Genomic DNA, 16,851 nt, shown 5'->3' with positions numbered 1-16,851 from the left:
AAAGTATAAGTGACAACACTATTCAGTCATTTGTTCAAAATAGTCACTGGGTGAATAATCTCAAAAGACCAAACTCACTGCCATTGAGTCGATGTCGACTCACAGTACAGTGAATGTATAAGAGAGGTAGAATCATCCCTGTGGATTTCTAAGACTGAGAGTAGAAAGGCACATCTTTCTCCTGAGGAGCAGGCTGGTGGTTTTGAACTGCTGACATGTTAACAGCCCAACATGTAAGTACTATGTCACCAGGGCTCCTCGCACTAGTGTAGGCATTGGGAAACACACCAGTGAGTAAGACAGGTATGGGCCGTGGCCTCACGGCACTTACAGTCTTGTGGCGAAGACAAGCATTGGAGAGGCAAGTATAATAAAGTAGGGTGTTAAGATCTGGGACGCACAGGTGCCACCAGAGAGCTTATAATACATACGCATGTTCATCTGAAAAGCAGACAAACAACTTTCATCTAAAAGTTATGAAAGGAATACTGAGATCTGAGAGACAGGGCTCCAGGCAGAGCATGGCACGTTCCAAGGCCCAGTGATGTCAGAGCACAGCAACCAGGGGGGCTGTTGGGAGTTTGACAGGAGCATGGGGACGGGGACAGCACATGGCTCCTTGTGGATCTGGACAGGGACCCTATTTGGACAGAAACTCAATTCGTAGGAGCTTAAGTGAAAACATTGTTGGCTGGTGACATTGGGACATTCGGGAGTGAGGCTAGCCTCAAAGTGCCATGCAGTGACACCCTCAGATTTGTTTCCTTACTCTCTACGTCATGTGCTGGTCTCAATCTCTCTCACTTCTGAAGAGCTTTCTCTGTGTTTGGGAGATGAGCGGGCATTGCTAGAGATAGCTCAGGGCGTCCTGACTTACTACAGGGAAAGTAGATTTCCTTTTTCCCAGGGTGTGTATAAAACCCCGAGTTAGGACTCTGATTGGTCTGGCTTGCATATCTTAGGCCAATGACTGTGAATGAGGAGATGGGGTGGTGGTGGTGGTACTGTGAGTGGGTTTCCCACTAAAATCTCAAGGATAAATAAAGGAATGTTACCTTAAAAGATGTCTTAGTCGTACGTACAAGAATGAAGAAAATGGCGATGATCACCCAACTCTTCTCAATGTGCTCAAACGAATTGTGTGATACGTGGATTATATGACAATAAAACGGTTGGGAAAAGCAACTGAAAAAGAGGAAAGCTGAAGCTGTTATCGGGGGCCTCACAGCAACCCCACAAGACAGAGGGGAATGGCTGCAGAGGGTGTTCTTGGCTGGAAACTTTGCAAGAGCCTGAGTTTGAAATCACGAGCCACACCGCAGGATCAAGATGAGGCTCTCTAGCCCTATAAAGAAACCCACAGGGGCAGTTCTACCCTATCCTATAAGGTTGCTACGAGTCAGCATTGACCCAATGGCAGTGAGCTTGGTAAGTTGGGTTTTAATCTTTACAGAAGCAGATTATCAGGCCTTCTTCCGTGGAGCTGCGTGGGGTTTGAACAGCCGGTCTTCTGGTCCGCAGACACATGATGAATTGCCGTGGTACCAGTGCGTCAAAGGGGTAATGCTTGTCAGAAAAAAAGGAAGCAAAATGATGCTGGGCAGATGGAACCCCGAAATCATCGCAAATAGTTCATGGTAAGAACCTGGAAGGAATGGAGAATACATGCCATGGTATAGAGTTGGTCTTTTAAAATGTAATGTTTTATTTTTAGCTTTGAAAGTTTGTTTTAGCTTGGTCTTTATTCTAAGCTGACCTCAGAGGATGAGTTGGCTTCCCAAACATGATTGAGGTGTGTAGGGAGAGTGAAGTTGTACTTTCCAAATAAAGACAACTACCTTATGCTTGCCTTAGAAACCATGAAAGCAAGGGAGATGGGGAAGAGAGAAGAGTTTTTATAAATGGAAAATATCACCTTGAGCAGGAACAAAAAGTATATTTTCAATTTTATTATCATCACGGGAATTATTACTCTCCAGGAAGCCTTGGGATGCCTGCTTGTATTTGTGTCAGCTTCAGACTTTAGACTGGCGGTCAGATTTCTTATTGGTTTCTTTAGGCTATGGGCTTCTTTCTGAATATATTTGAAATGAATCACTTCTCAGATAGACATTGTGGTCAATTAATGTGATAGGTAGTTACCAGGCTAATTGATTTCACATAAATTAGGCAAAGAGCAAAAACCCAACTTAATTAAAATATGCAAGGATATAATTTGTACAATGTTTACAGTTGGTCAGAGTGGGTTCTCCATGAATGTTATGACATGGGGATTAATAAAAGCAGAAAACTCTTGGTATCTTTTTGTTTTCTCTTCCCCTTTGAGCTCAATTAGGAGAAACTAATTGAGCAGCTTAGACAGGACCCAATGCAGCATTGTAGGTTCTCCAAATTGTCATAGTTGAAGAATTTAAAGGCATGATAGGAAAATGGAGTTCCCGGGTAGTACAAATACTCAACATGCTTGGCTGCTAACAGAAAGGTTGGAGGTTTGAAGTTACCCAGAGGTGCCTTGGAAGAAAGGCCTGGTGATCTTCCCCTAAAAACAGTCGCTGAAAACCTACGCAGGACAGTTCTAACCCGACCCTCACAAGGTCACCCCACCCTGGAATCTCCTGGAGAGCAGCTCCATAGACGAGTGATAAACGTCTGGATAGCTGTGCAGTTCCTAACTCTATACTGTCCGATACAGTAGCTGCAAAAATCTGAATGAATTCGAGTACAGTAATAAAATTCAATTTCACTAGCTACATTCAAATGCTCAAGAAGCACAAATGGCTAGTGTCTGTCCTCCTGGACAGCACCAATTACATGGGGGGAAAAAAGCACCACTTCCTCCATCACAGAGAAATCTGTGAGGCAGTGCTGATGGAGACAGCGGCCCGGGTCTAGTGCTCTTTCTTTGGGAAGAAATAAGTGAAATAAAAATTTTAATGGTTTCTTCCTGTCTCATGCCCTGCAGAGAACCTGCCCTTAAAACACATCCTAAATCCACCCCCTTCTCTCCCTCTCCACCACTGCCGCTGAGGCCAGGCCATCATTAGCTCCTATGTGAACAACTGTGGAAGCCTCCTGACTCATCTCTCTATTTCTACTCTCCCTCCTTTATAAGTGTTTTCCATAGAGCCATTGGAGCAAGTAAGAAACAAAAAAATCAGCTGTAAATTTCCTGGGAAAGATTAAAATAGAAATGTAAAAGGGAGGAAATGGAACTCTCTCTTGTTAAAATTCGGTTACTTATGCCACTCTGTACTGTTCTTAGGAAGAATTCTTATTTAATCTTCACACCAAGGGCAGTGGTGGTTCAATGGTAGAACTCTTCCCTTGCATGGTTTGATTCTGGGGTTTGATTTCTGGCCGATGGACCTCCTGCACAGCCCCCGCTGGTCAGTGGGGGCTCGTGGGTTGCTGTGATGCTGAACAGACCCAAGTGAGGCTGATGAAGAAGAGAGGCCTGTTGATTCACATCTGAAATCTAGCCAACAAAACGCTGCGCATCACAATGGCCGCACCTACTGTGCACAGTTCTCCAGGAGCCAAGGGCTGGCTGTGAGCAACAATCATCTTCACAATTATACGCCAGGGAGTTACTACAATTCCCATTTTACAAAGGTGGAAATGAAGGCTCAGAGAAGGCAAACAACTTGTTGGTGTTCACCTAGCTGCTGAAGAAATTAACAAATGAGTGAATGAGTGGACAGAAAAGTCTATAAGCTTTCAACTAGCTGCATTGCCAAACTGTACTAAGATTTGTTATACAACTTCTATTGTTTTAGGAAGAGTGGAACTCTTGGCACCTCTATCCATTTTATCTCTTGTCACCTCTACCCATTTTATCATTGTATTTCTTTTTGTTTTGGTTTGTTTTTATCATTTTATTTCTTTGCCACAGTTTTTTCACGAGGTTAGTGTTAATGTCTCTAGTCCACTGACTCTCAGATTCCAGGCCACATTTAGCAGAGTTCATATTGATAAAGGAATCCCAGGGAGACACAAATAGTGGTGGTGTACTTGGATGCTAACAGAGAGGTTAGAGGTTCTGGTCTACTCAGAGTTTCTGTGGAAGAAAGGACTGGCGATTTACAACAGAAAAACCAGGCATTGAAAACCTATGGAGCATAGTTCTACTCTGAAGCACACGAGTATGCCATGAGTCACAATTGACTTGATGAACAACCGGTTTCCACACTAAAAGGAGCCCATTCCCCATCCAGCCTCCTCTAGTGTTGTATTAGGATTCTTATGTTGATCTCATCAGTGTTTGTTATGTTCATTTAATTTCTTAATAGCTCTCTAAAAGTTTCTTTCCCATTGCGATAGATTCATTTCCAATGGTCCCTTCCCAGTCTCCTGTTAATGACCCTTAGAGTCCTTGCATCTGGGAAACTCATGCTGGGAAGTTGTGCAACAGAATGGTCACTGCCTCTTGGAATGTTGCTGGGTGTCACCTTTGTAAAGTTACACGGGATGCCCATGGAGAAGCAGCTCCCTTGATTGCCATATCTGTCATGACCTGGGTAAGGAGCATACTCATTGGATGAAGATCCTGATCACCATAAACCCATCCCAGTATTGCTTCTACAGCAACATATTAGCTGTTTGGGACAAGACAAGGACTTCTGCCTGCCAAGGGAGTAAATACTCTGCGTGCTAAAGAACAAATATTCTGTCTGCTAAGAGAGGGACCACTCGGTAAGCCAGGAAAACAATCTGTTGACCTGGAGATGACAAGCCTGTAACCGTCTCAACCTTGACGTCGGTTCAGGTGGACATCCTGCGCCATCTTAGCCAGAGATATAGCCTGGGAGAAGTTCCAACCATGCCGCACCAGATGTGCAGCCTGACTCAAGGCCTTCTGACACAAATTGTAGCCTGAGATAAATCGGAAAGAAAGATGAGAAATATGTAGAAGACCCAAGGACAAACTTAGTGATTAATTAGAAAGAGGCTTCTGTAGAGATGCCCTCTTGCCCATTTAAAACAAGAAACTTTCCCCTTTGACAATGTCCTTCTCTCTCACCTCTTCCCAAGGGCTCCCATTTTTCTTTTGGTTCTCAAGGCAAGCACTATCTTACTTATGCTTAAAGTGTCCTCACCGTGTGAGAGGGACCTGCTTCATCTTTTTTAAAGTGACCCTATGTTTACTTTTCTGGTGTGAGTGAGAGAGAGAGAGAGAAAGAGAGAGTGTGCGAGTGAGAGTGAGAGACTTATCTCATATGTAAATACAGGATGAAGCTGAAAAAAACAAAATAAAACAAAACAAAAACCCAGACCACAGGAACCCAAATACAACCTTGATTCTCTCCCACCTGAATTTTGAGAACATTTCAAGAACAGATTTGACACATTGAACACTAATGACAGAAGACCTGATAAGCTGTGGGAGGATATTAAGACCATCATTCATGAAGTAAGCAAAAGGTCATTAAAAAAACAAATACCAGGAAAAAAAAGAAAAGATCCAGTTGAGTCTTTGAAACTTGTTATGAATCATAGAGTAGCTAAAGCAACTGGAAGAAAGGAGTAAGTCAAAGAACTAAATAGAAAATTTCAAAGGGCAGCTTGAGAAGTCAAAGCCAAAAATTATAACAAAATGTTATAATTAGATATTTGTTACATAATTCTAACAAAATGTTAGAATTAGAAAACCAAAAGGGAAGAGCATGCTCTGCATATCTGAAACTGAAAGAACTCAAGAAAAACTCAAGCTTTGAATTACAAGTTTGAAAGAGTCTGTGGACAAAATGTTGACGTAAGCCAGGAAGCATCAAGAGAAGATGGAAACAATACCCAGTTGCTGTACCAAGAAGAACTCGCTGACAGCGCACCATCTCAGGAGAGAGCACTGAGCAAGAACCAACGGTGCTAAAGGAAGTTCATTCTGTACTGAATTCATCAGCCAAAAACAAGGCCCCAAGAATTGATGGAATACCCACTGAAATGGTTCAAGAGCTGGAGAAGCCCTGGAAGCACTCACTCATCTATGCTAGGAAATTTGGAAGACAGTCACCCAGCCAACTGACTGGGAGAGATCGATATTTGTGCCCATTCCAAAGAAAGGTGACCCAAGAGAATGCTCAACTATATAACAATGACATTGATATCTCAAACAAGTAAAATCTTACTTAAGATCATCCAACAGTAGTTGCAACAGCACTTTGACAGGGAACTGCCAGACATCCAGGCTGGATTCAGGAGAGGACGTGGAATAAGGAATATCATTGCCGATGTTAGATGGATCTTGACTCAGAACAGAGAATACCAGAAAGATGTTTGCGTTTCATGCAACACAGACTGCGTGGACCATAATAAACTGTGAGTCACCTTGATAAGAGGGGAAGTCCAGAACACTTCATTGTGCTCATCGAAACTGGTGTTTGGGTCGTGCCTGGGTGATTGTGTTAACAGAATCAAGGAACACTGCATAGTTTCATATTGGGAAAGGTCTGTGTCAGGGTTGTATCCTCTCATCATACTTGTTCAATCTGTGTGCTGAGTAAATCATCAGAGAAGATGGATTTGTTAGAATGGGAATCAAAGGAAGGCGGACCCAGAGAGTGGGTTTTATTATTATTATTAATCATTTTGAGGCTCATACAACTCTTATCACAATCCATGTATACATACAAAGCACTTTTGTACATTCATTGCCCTCATCTTTGGGAGTGGGTTTTAATGAACAGATTTTATTAGCGACTTGCTAATAAACGACTTGCCCACGACTTGCCCACGTGTTTAGAATGGAATGAGAGGAAAGGGGGTAGGATGAGGGGAGATTGAAAGACAGAGTAAAGAGAGACTAGCCGAAAGTAAGAAAGGGAGAGCTAGACAGAGGAAGAGACAGAGGGACAGACGTGCGGCCACACGAGAAGGCGAATGACGAAAGTAGAGAGAGTGAACAAAGGAATCCCGTGTTAGTAAACTTTCGGGACAGAAATAAATGATCATGTCTAAGAGGCGCTCCTGTGTCCGTGGTTGACTGTGGCACCAGCAGATGGTGAAGAGAGGGGGGAGGTGGGGATGAAGAAAAGGTTAGAGACACTGCCTGTGGCTGAGAACTGTTGTGTTACTGCTGTACCCTTCTTCGTGTGTTTGAATCATATGGAATGAGGGCGAAGGTAGCTTCTGTAACTTCTTCCTGCTGGACATGGACGATGAACAACCGAAAGTTGTCCTGTTTGGGCAGGGTCCGACAAGCGCTGTATGGGTTGTCACTGCTGGACCCTTTAGGATTATACATATGAAGAAGGATGTGGCACCATGAGTGGAGAAGGCTCATTCACCTGCGGTGTGCAGATGACACAACCTTGCTTGCTGAAAGTGAGGAGGAATTGAAGCCCTTGCTGATGAAGAAGGAGGGTTGCTGCTTTTAGTATGGATTACAACTCAGTGTAAGGAACACTGAAATCCTCACAGCCAGACCAGTAGGTAACATTGTTATCCACGGAACAAAAGTTGAAGTTGTCAAGGATTTTGTCTCACTTGGATCTACAGTGCTCATGGAAGCAGCAGTCAAGAGATCAAAAAATGTACTACATTAGGGAAATCTGCTGTAAAGAGCAAGAACGTGACTCTGAGGACTCAGGTGTACCGACCCACACCGTGGTATTCTTCATTGCATCATATGCACGTGAGAGTTGGCCATTGAACAAGGAAGCCCAGAGAAGAATAGATGCATTAGAATTCTGGCGCTGGAGAAGAATACGGAGAGTAACATGGACCGCTAAAAGGACAAACGGAAGAAGTAAGGCTAGAGGGCTCTCTAGAGGCGAGGATGGCAAGACTTCGTCTTATATACTTTGGACATATTGCCAAGAGATACCAGTCCCTGGAGAAGGACATCATGTTTGGTAAAGTGGAAGGGCGGCGAAAAAGAGGGAAGGCCCCAGTGAGATGGATTGACACAGTGGTAGCATCAATGGGCTCAGGCTTAGGAACACTTGTGAGGATGGCACAGGACCATGCAGCACTTTGTTCTGTTCTGCATCGGATTGGTATGGGTTGGAGCCAACTCGATGGCACCTAACAACAACAATAACAGCCCCAAAGAGCTGGGGATTGAAGAGGTCCCAAATGTCCAAACGCAAGATGCGAGTTTGTGTTCCTGAGTTCTGCAAATTGCTGCAGTGTCCCACAGAAACTCACGAGCATTTGAGGAAATGTCTCATGCGGTGATAGGTCAAATCTGAATGTCAGGTGGGGGTAAACCAGATACAGGGTCCAGATACTGGCGAGGACACTGCGCTCCACTCCGGACTCTTGCTGGTGATGAGATCACACTCCTGCTGCTCAGTGGGCTCAGTTTATATGCAGCAGGATGGCATTTCGGGGAATCCTGTTCACAGTTATTCACAGGAGAATCTCTCAGTATCTTCCCCCACCTTCTTACCAGACACATGTAGGGAAATGCCATTTTCAAGGACTTACCCTGAATATCCATAATGTAATCAAGTCAACATATAAACCTTTACCTTTTGAATGATACCCATATACAATAATTCTTTCTCCATCTTTGGACTTTATTTTATTCCTCCACCGATGACCTAGGGAACTCTGCAGGATGTTCCCAGAAGGCTTTGGCCTCCTACTAATCTCAATCAGCCAGGCTTTTCTCCAGGCCACTCCAGAAGCCATTTTTCTCTTTCCAGCTCTAGCATTTCATTCCTTACCTCCATTACAAGTCACAGTAACCAAGATCACCATTAAACAAAGAGAGTGGCCTGATTCATACCCTCTCCTAAGGTCAGATCTTAATCTCATCCTATTCCTATTCATTAGCACATGCTGTGCTCCAAAATGAGACTACAGTCAGGGATATATATCTCCAGTATTATAACAGTCACATGAGGGATTATGGCTGGATGGGTCCTATTAATTAACTATAAGTTAAGAGCACTTGTGTCATAGTGGATTAAGACTGTTAACTATAAAATTGGAAGTTCAAACTTATCAGCTGCTCTGTGGAAGAGAGATGAGGCTTACTGTCTCTCGAAAGATTTATAGTCTCAGAAACCCAGAGGGGCAGTTCTATTCTGTTCTATCCTTTAGTATCATTATGCGTTGGATTTCTATTCTATCCTTTAGAGTCACTATAAGTCAGAATCAACCCGATGGCAGTGGGCTTTTGGTATAGGGAGCCTCAAGTGGTAAGACCTGTCGCTAATGTGTAACCTGGAGCCACGGTGGGAACAGAGCCTCTTCAGATGACTCCTGTCCTAGCCGACAACTTGACTGTAACTTCATCAGAAACTATGAGCCAGTACCACTTAACTAAATGGCTGCTAAATTTCTGCCTCCTAGAAATAGAGTGAGTTGATAAATGTTTGGTCTTTTAAGCCAAGGAGTGGAACACTATGGCTCAGTGGCTAAGTTCAGTGTGCTTTCTCTTTTTGTAAATAAAGTTTTATTGGAACACAGCCAGGGCCATTTATGTATGGATTTTGTTGTGAGCTGCTCTGTGACTACAGATGCATGTCTCAGGTATGCTCATTGCTTTTCCTCTAAGAAGGCTAGAGGCATGTGGTCTCCACTCTGACCAGAGATAGTCCTAGAGCAGTGGTTCTCAACCTTCCTAATGCCATGACCCTTTCATACAGGTCCTCTTGTTGTGACAACCCCCCATCATAAAGTTATTTTCATTGCCACTTCATTACTGTCATTTTGCTACTGTTATGAATCTGGCGACCCTTGTGAAAGGGTCGTTGGACCCCCAAAGGGGTCGCAACCCACAGGTAAGGAGAGGTAAGGAGAGGCGCATGACCCAGTGAGGTCCAAACTGTGCTCTAAGGACCCAACTTCATATTTAGCCTGGCTTTGACTGTGTGGAGGTTGTAAGTTGCATTTTGCAGCTTGTCTCTTCAGTGTTTGGGCCAGTCTTGAACCCGCAATAGCCCCTCACTTCTTTCTCTTGCATAACATCTTTCTTTCTTGCTGCTTGCTAATGGACCCTGGGCATCTCTTCCTCATCGTTCCCAGCGTTGCAACCGTGTGGCTCACCCAGTGATTTTTAGCTGGTGTTGAATAGTTCTCAGTCAACGCAAACTCCTACCATGATGCCATTTTTCTCTGACATCAATTTCCTTGGAAGACAATCTCAGGCCTTGTGACTTCCAAGGTCCCAGTACTCCGTGGGTGGCCCTTGTAATAGCAGCATCAGTACCACCCCCACCATGCTTTTACAACAATTTTAATTTTGTCTCAAAAAGCTCTTTCTAATATCCTTTCAAAAATATTTTTTAGTTCTCTTCCCAGGAAGAGCTATGGTTTATAAGTAAATCACAGCTGCCATATCAGAAAACCAGACAAAACAAACACAAGTGAGCCCCAAACCAAAAGCTGATCCACATTTTAAAATACTATGACGTACAACTCTTCTTGATATGATTGGACTATTGAATCTCCTGGTATGTGGAAGAAGTGCCAATAAAGCTGTTAAAAAAGTCTATGACTATCTCTTATGCCATTGGGTATGGTCTAAACTTCGAGGTAGACAAAAGGCTAAGCAAATCCTCCACATGGAAGTAAGTGCCATGGTTTTCTACTCTGCCCTGAGCAGCCTGACTCTCAGGCTGTGCATGTGAGAACCTCCTATGCCGAAGTAGGGGAAGCTCATGTGGATTAGAAAGGTCCTGCGTAGAAATCTGACACTTGTCCTGAGCCAGGAGTATTTGGAATCAGACACAGGAAAAGGCTGGATATTCATTCATTGACCTGCCTCTCTGAACGGCAGAATGTGTGTGTGTGTGTGTGTGTGTGTGTGTGTGTATGTGTGTGTCTGTCTGTCTCTAATTACAGCACTCCAGGAAGCATCACCCCAAAAGTACGCCTGCTATGAACCACAGCACGTCCTCCGGCTAATCCTCATTAAGCAAGGTGGACATACCCTTTCTGCAGGCACCGTCTTTTCTAAATGCATCCTTCCTGTGGTCTTTCATGCCGCAGCGACGTACTGGCAAAATACTTGTGTGTGGGTGTGTGTAGGGGTGGAAGGAAGGTTATGCACTTGAGTTTAGTTTTGCCAGTCACTAGGGATATCTAGTAAGTTATTTGTGAGTAACCAGTTCTCAGGCAAATTCTGGGTCACGCTGACCAAAGACAAAACCAAACTCACTGCCACTGAGTCGATGCTGACTCATAGTGACCCCTTGTGGGTTTCTGAGACCGTAGCTATTTAGAGGAGTAGAAAGCAGAGTCTTTCTCTGGCGGAGCTGATGGTGGTTTTGAACTACTGCCCTTGCGAATCGCAGCTCAACATTTCATCAGATCAGCATGACTCTCCAGGTCACACTGAAGGGCCATGCAAAGAGGACTGGAGAGGTGCAGACAGTGTCTCACATGTGTAAGCACCTATTAGGAAAAGTAAGACATGTTATTCTGCCACTTGATTTCCACTGGGCATGGGCCAGTGATTCAAATCCACTCAGCGGTGCCTTGAAAGAAAGGTCTGGTGATCTGCTTCCTGAATATTACAGCCGCTGAGAACCTTATGGCATGCCATTGTGCTCTCAAATACGGTGGGCCCCCATGAATCGGAGTCCACTTAACAACAACTGGTTTGGATTTGGTTTTATCCAGTTCCAGCTTAACAAACTGCAAAACCAAACTTGTTCAGTCTTTTCTGTTTCACAGCCCCTCCATGGGTGGCAGAGGAGAACTGCCCCATACAGTTTCCTTGGCTGTACTCTTTATGGAAGCAGATGGCCAGGCTTTTCTACCGCAGTACCACTGCGTGGGGTCACCCCTCCAAGCTGTATGTTAGGCGTTCTGGATCGATTGTTTGTACCATCCAGGAACCTTCCTGGCTTAGCGGTGAGATCTGATTACTGTTTAGTATCTGGAACAATCCAGACATTTTGCTTTCTGCCTCCAAGGTTCCAATTCTGGCAGTAGAACTTGCCCCACAGGGTTTTATTTTAAGGAATGCCCTTCTCTCAGACCTTTCCCAGGCCTCCTACAGAGGTTCCAGCCTTCTCTTCCACTCTTGCCCCTGTTCCATGCTGATGATCAGTGGTCCACAGGGCAGACATTGCCCTTCTTTCTTCACCACATTTTCTCCACTGTGTTCCTGAACTCAGTGTGAGTGAAGCACAGCAATGATAAGGACGAGGTCTTTGGCCCTGCGGAGCAGTTTCCTGTTTAATTGTTGAGTCACACTTGTGAACTGCTCATCCCAGTAAAAACTGATTAATGATCTGAAGGACTAATGATCAAGGGGTCCTTGAAAGTAGAGCAAATAATTCTTCAAGAGGAGAAGTGGGACAGGAGAAGAAGATTCCAGGCATTGGGAATGAAGACATACATGAATCCACACAGCATACTTAGGACAGAGCTTCTAAGAGCTCAGCTGGAGGAATGATATTTTTGTAGGTCTTATCCTAGTAGTTTAAAGCCAGGAAAGGTGTGTGTCAAGGTTGTATCCTCTCACCTTGCTTATCTAAAGCAAATACTTAGAGAAGATGGATTATATGAAGAAGAATGTGGCATCAAGATTAGAGGAAGGCTTCTTAACAACGTGCAATATGTAGATGATAAAACCTAACTTGCTGACAGTGAGGAGGACTTGAAGCACTCACTGAAGAAGATCAAGGATGGCAGCCTTCAGTGTGGATTACAATTCAACTGGAAGAAACAAAAATCCTAGACCAATAGGAAACATCATGAAAAATGAAGAAAAGATTGCAGTTGTTTAAGATTTTGTCTTGCTTGGATCCATAATCAATGCTCGTGGATGGAGCAGTGGAGAGATAAACAATGCATTGTATTGAGTACGTCTGCTGCACAAGATGCTGTGAAGCTGTTGGAATGCAAGGATGGTACTTGAGAATTAAGGTGTGCCTGACCCAAGCCATGATGCGTTCAGTTGCCTCATATACATATGAAAGTTGGATATTGAAGAAGAATTTATGCATTTGAATTATGTTGCTGATGAATAATACCGAAGGTACCGTGGACTGTGAAAGGAACAAGCTGATTTGTGTTGGAAGAAGTACAGCCAGATGTCCTTTAGAAGTAAGGATGACCAGACATTATCTTATGTACTTTGAACATGTTATCAGGAGAGATCGTTCCCTGAAGAAGGACATCACGCTTGATAAAGCAGAGGACAAAGAGGAAAGCTCTTGAAGGGACAGCGGACTGACCCAGTGCCTGCAACAATGGGCTCAAACATAAGAACAGAATACAACTCCCTTCGAGTCTGAATTTAATACACCCAGAATCTGAATACCAGGCACTTTCCTCCCATTAGCAGTCAGTCCTAAAATCCTACAGAGACGTAGCCTCTTTCTCCCCAGAAAGCACTAGGGTCACTGGGTAAGAATGGTCAAAGCAGTGAGAAAGGGCAAGCAGGGCCCAGGGCTGCAACAACTGGCAGAGTAAACAAGCTCTCGTGACAGGGTCTAAAGGCCGAGACCTCTAAAACACTGGCTACACACAGAGTTTGGGTCCTTTGAGGTCTGTGGTTGCAACCAGAACAAAGTAAGAGCTGGCTCAGGGCACAGGACGAAAGCCCACTGGCCCAGTGGGGGACTAATGGCAGCGGTGATCTGACTCCGAGTCTCGCAGAACTGGACTCCTGCCTAGTCCTTAAAATTCTCCAGCCAGTAGTCATACTCTAGGGCAGCCCTGTGTGGTTTTACAGATTGTGAGTGTCCAAAGGCTCTGGCCAAGATGTGATAGAAGCCAAAACCCAGCTCACCTCCTTGCCAAGGCCCCACTGCTGGGTCACATCTCAGTGGAGAAGTGAGCACTTTTTCCTTCTGAAAGGCCACTTTCTGGCACTCACAAAGGATTCGCCGGTTTGCCAGGCCCTAACCTACCTGGAAATGGTGCCTTTTTCAAATTTGCATGGAGATTCCATGTAGAGCGACTGCGACCCTTCTGGGCTTGAACCTAGATGCTGGACACTGGGAATATCCTACAACTGGAAACAGCGGAATGTTCAAGGAACTCCAGTTGTGGGAAGAACCGTCTGGGAAATAGGCAAGGCTTGCCTCAGCCCTGCTGTTGGAGAGGCCCCTTCAGCAGTACTTTAAGGGAGAATTTGTTCTGCCCTGGGCTAAAATGCAGTTTCCTTCTGGTAGCACTGTGGTTTATGAGTTGGGCTATGAACCACAATGTCAAAACTCATCGCCACCAGTTGCTCCTTGGGAGAAATGTGACACTCCCTGCTCCTGCCAACCCTGGGGAGCAGTTCTATCCTGTCCTGTAGGGTCGATGACAGTGAGTTGGTTCAGTGTTTCAATCCCCCCAGCAGAGTCAGCAGACATGGGCATTCCAGCTGAAGAGGGCCTCTGGTTAAGACTTCCCTGGAGTGATAGTGCAGTGTGGGTTTTTTAAGAGTTACATGAGTCAGTCCCAATTTATAGCCGCCCTGTGCCTGTCAGAGGAGAACTGTGCGCTATCAGGCGTCCAGGCTGTGACCTTTCTGGAGCAGATCACCAGGCCTTTGTTTTGATGCACTTCTCAAAAAATCCCTCACTGCCATCAAGTCAATTCTGACTTACAGGGACCCTATAGGACAGGGTAGAACTGCCTCTGTGAGCTTCCACGTCTGTAACTCTTTACAGGAGTAGAACGACTCATTTTTGGTTTTCGTTGTTGGGTTTGTTTTGTTTGTTTCACGAAAGAGCTGGTGGTTTTGAACTGCTGGCCTTGCGGTTAGCAGGCCAATGTGTAACCACACTACCACCAGGGATCCTGTTTGAGCCCCTTCTAGATGAGTTTAACGGTCAACCTTTCCATTAGTAGCTAAATAACTACACCATTTAGGGACCTCAATGTGGCTGTCACTGTCCCCTGGCCCTTCCCCTGAGCTGGAGGGTAAAATCTCAGAAACAGCTCTTTCCAGAAACTCCTGTTAGCCTACCCCAATGCTATGGCACTTTTGCATGCCTATTTTGTTCAGATAACAACATATCCTGTAAATGTTTTTATTTAGCCATTTATTTCAGGGGAGGCATGTAACCTAGGTCTGGGAAATGTTGCTGAGGGCTTCTGGGAAAGATTTTCCTATCGCACTATGCCTGCCCACCTTGAAATTTATCATGTGGGACTAGGAGGTGCTGAATTTCAGCATGTGAAAGAATCAATGTTCATCTGTAAAACTATTTTTTGTTGCATATTCTTTAACAGTGGCTGAAACAATCTTAACTAGTATAGTAACTATTATTTGCTAGGCATTGTGCCAGACCTTTCTAATCTTTACAATGATTCTATGTGGTATTTATTTCAGTTTTTGGATGAGTAAACTGAAGTACAGAAGTGTAAAGTATTTGCTCTACAACATTGCAGGGAACATATATTTTGTACCTCTGCACACATATGTTGGCAAATGAATTTAATTACTTTAGTAGGTTAATTTTCTAGAAACAGAAATACTAGCTTGAGGGTGTACATCTTAAGGCTTGATATTGTTGTTCTCTCTTGCTGATGTTCTTGTTAGGTGCCATAGAGTTTTGAAATGGTTGGATGTCGACCAATCATTAGTAATTTCCAATTCTTGATACAGCGAGGCTGTATTACTTCCATTATCACTTGGTTTTGGTAGCAGTTTAAAAACACACATTTATTGTTTCACAATATCTGTGGGGCAGTTGAGGGCCTGGCATAACTGGTTTATCTGCTAGGGTCTCATAAGCTGCAATCAATCATCCATCATCTTCTGCTACTTCTTGAATCATACAGCATTTTGCCCAGAGAATTCTTTAATATTTCAACTTGGGCTTACAGTTTCCTTCATTTCTTTCAGCTTGAGACCTACTGAGTATGTTCTTTGCACATACATGTCTTTGCACATTTCATAATAATGTTTCACTCTGTATTCTCTGGCTGCCTTTTGAAATTTTCTATTCAGCTCTTTTACATCCTCATTTCTTCCATTCCCTTTAGCTACTCCACATGCCAGAGCAGTTTGAGAGTCTCTTCTGACATCCGTTTTTTTAAAAACAAATAAAAATGTTTATTTACAGCCAAATACTTAAAAACAGAAAATCTGAATCCTGGATTTCTGATACTTCCACAGTCTCTTGCTCAAATGCAGCAGCAGCAGCAGCAGCAGCAGCAGCAGCAGCAGCAGCAGCAGCAGCAGCAGCAGCAGCAGCAGCAGCAGCAGCAGCAGGGAGGCCAATCCAGGGGCCAATCAGATGAATTTTACTAAGCGTCTCACCCAGGAGGAAGGCCTAATTCAGTCCACATCTCCCCACACTGTGAGATCACCACAGGCAACTTGGGCTTATTGTTGGGGCCCATGGGGACATTCTTGATTTTTCTCATCACCAGAAGTCCATCGATGATTTTTCAATCTGCAAATGGTCCTCGGTAAATACTGGCAATTCCAGTACCACCTCCATTTACAAAGTCTCCACCCTGGATCATGAAATCCTTTATGACCCTGTGGAAGGTGCTTCCTTTGTATCCTATGGGAACCCCATCTTTTCTGAATTCTCCAGTGCAGAATTGCCTAAATTTCTCCGCTGTTTTCGGCACGACGTCTGCAAAGAGCTCGACCTTCATGTGGACAACTTCCTGGCCGCCAATGCTGGCGTCAAAGAACACCACAGGGTTGACGGGGCTTGAATTTGCCACCGCCATGGCTCCGACCCAGACGCAGAAGGCCTGACATCAGCTTTTGTGGGGGGAGGTCAGGTGCTTACAGACATCCTCCCTGAAGACAGTCACCAGACCAAGGGGTGGGCCTGCTCCCTGTGCTGGGAACAATGGACAGGCCTGCAGTCATCTATTTGGTTCCTGTAGGTGGGGTTTACACCCTACTGATAATGGTTCCTATGGAGACCCAGAGAACAGGTCAAAGTTAAGCTGCCATCCTAAATCTAGGATCCGCCCATCTTGTCA

General features: G+C 44.4%; 1 pseudogene; it reads right to left on the bottom strand.

The window, feature by feature from the left end:
• Window positions 1-16,161: 16,161 nt before the first annotated feature.
• Window positions 16,162-16,590, bottom strand: LOC142440541 (peptidyl-prolyl cis-trans isomerase H pseudogene; annotated as a pseudogene).
• Between the last annotated feature and the right edge of the window lie 261 nt (window positions 16,591-16,851).

Source organism: Tenrec ecaudatus, chromosome 2 (assembly GCF_050624435.1).
Source record: "Tenrec ecaudatus isolate mTenEca1 chromosome 2, mTenEca1.hap1, whole genome shotgun sequence".
Taxonomy (NCBI): Eukaryota; Metazoa; Chordata; class Mammalia; order Afrosoricida; family Tenrecidae; genus Tenrec; species Tenrec ecaudatus.
This window is presented reverse-complemented; position numbering and strand designations above follow the sequence as displayed.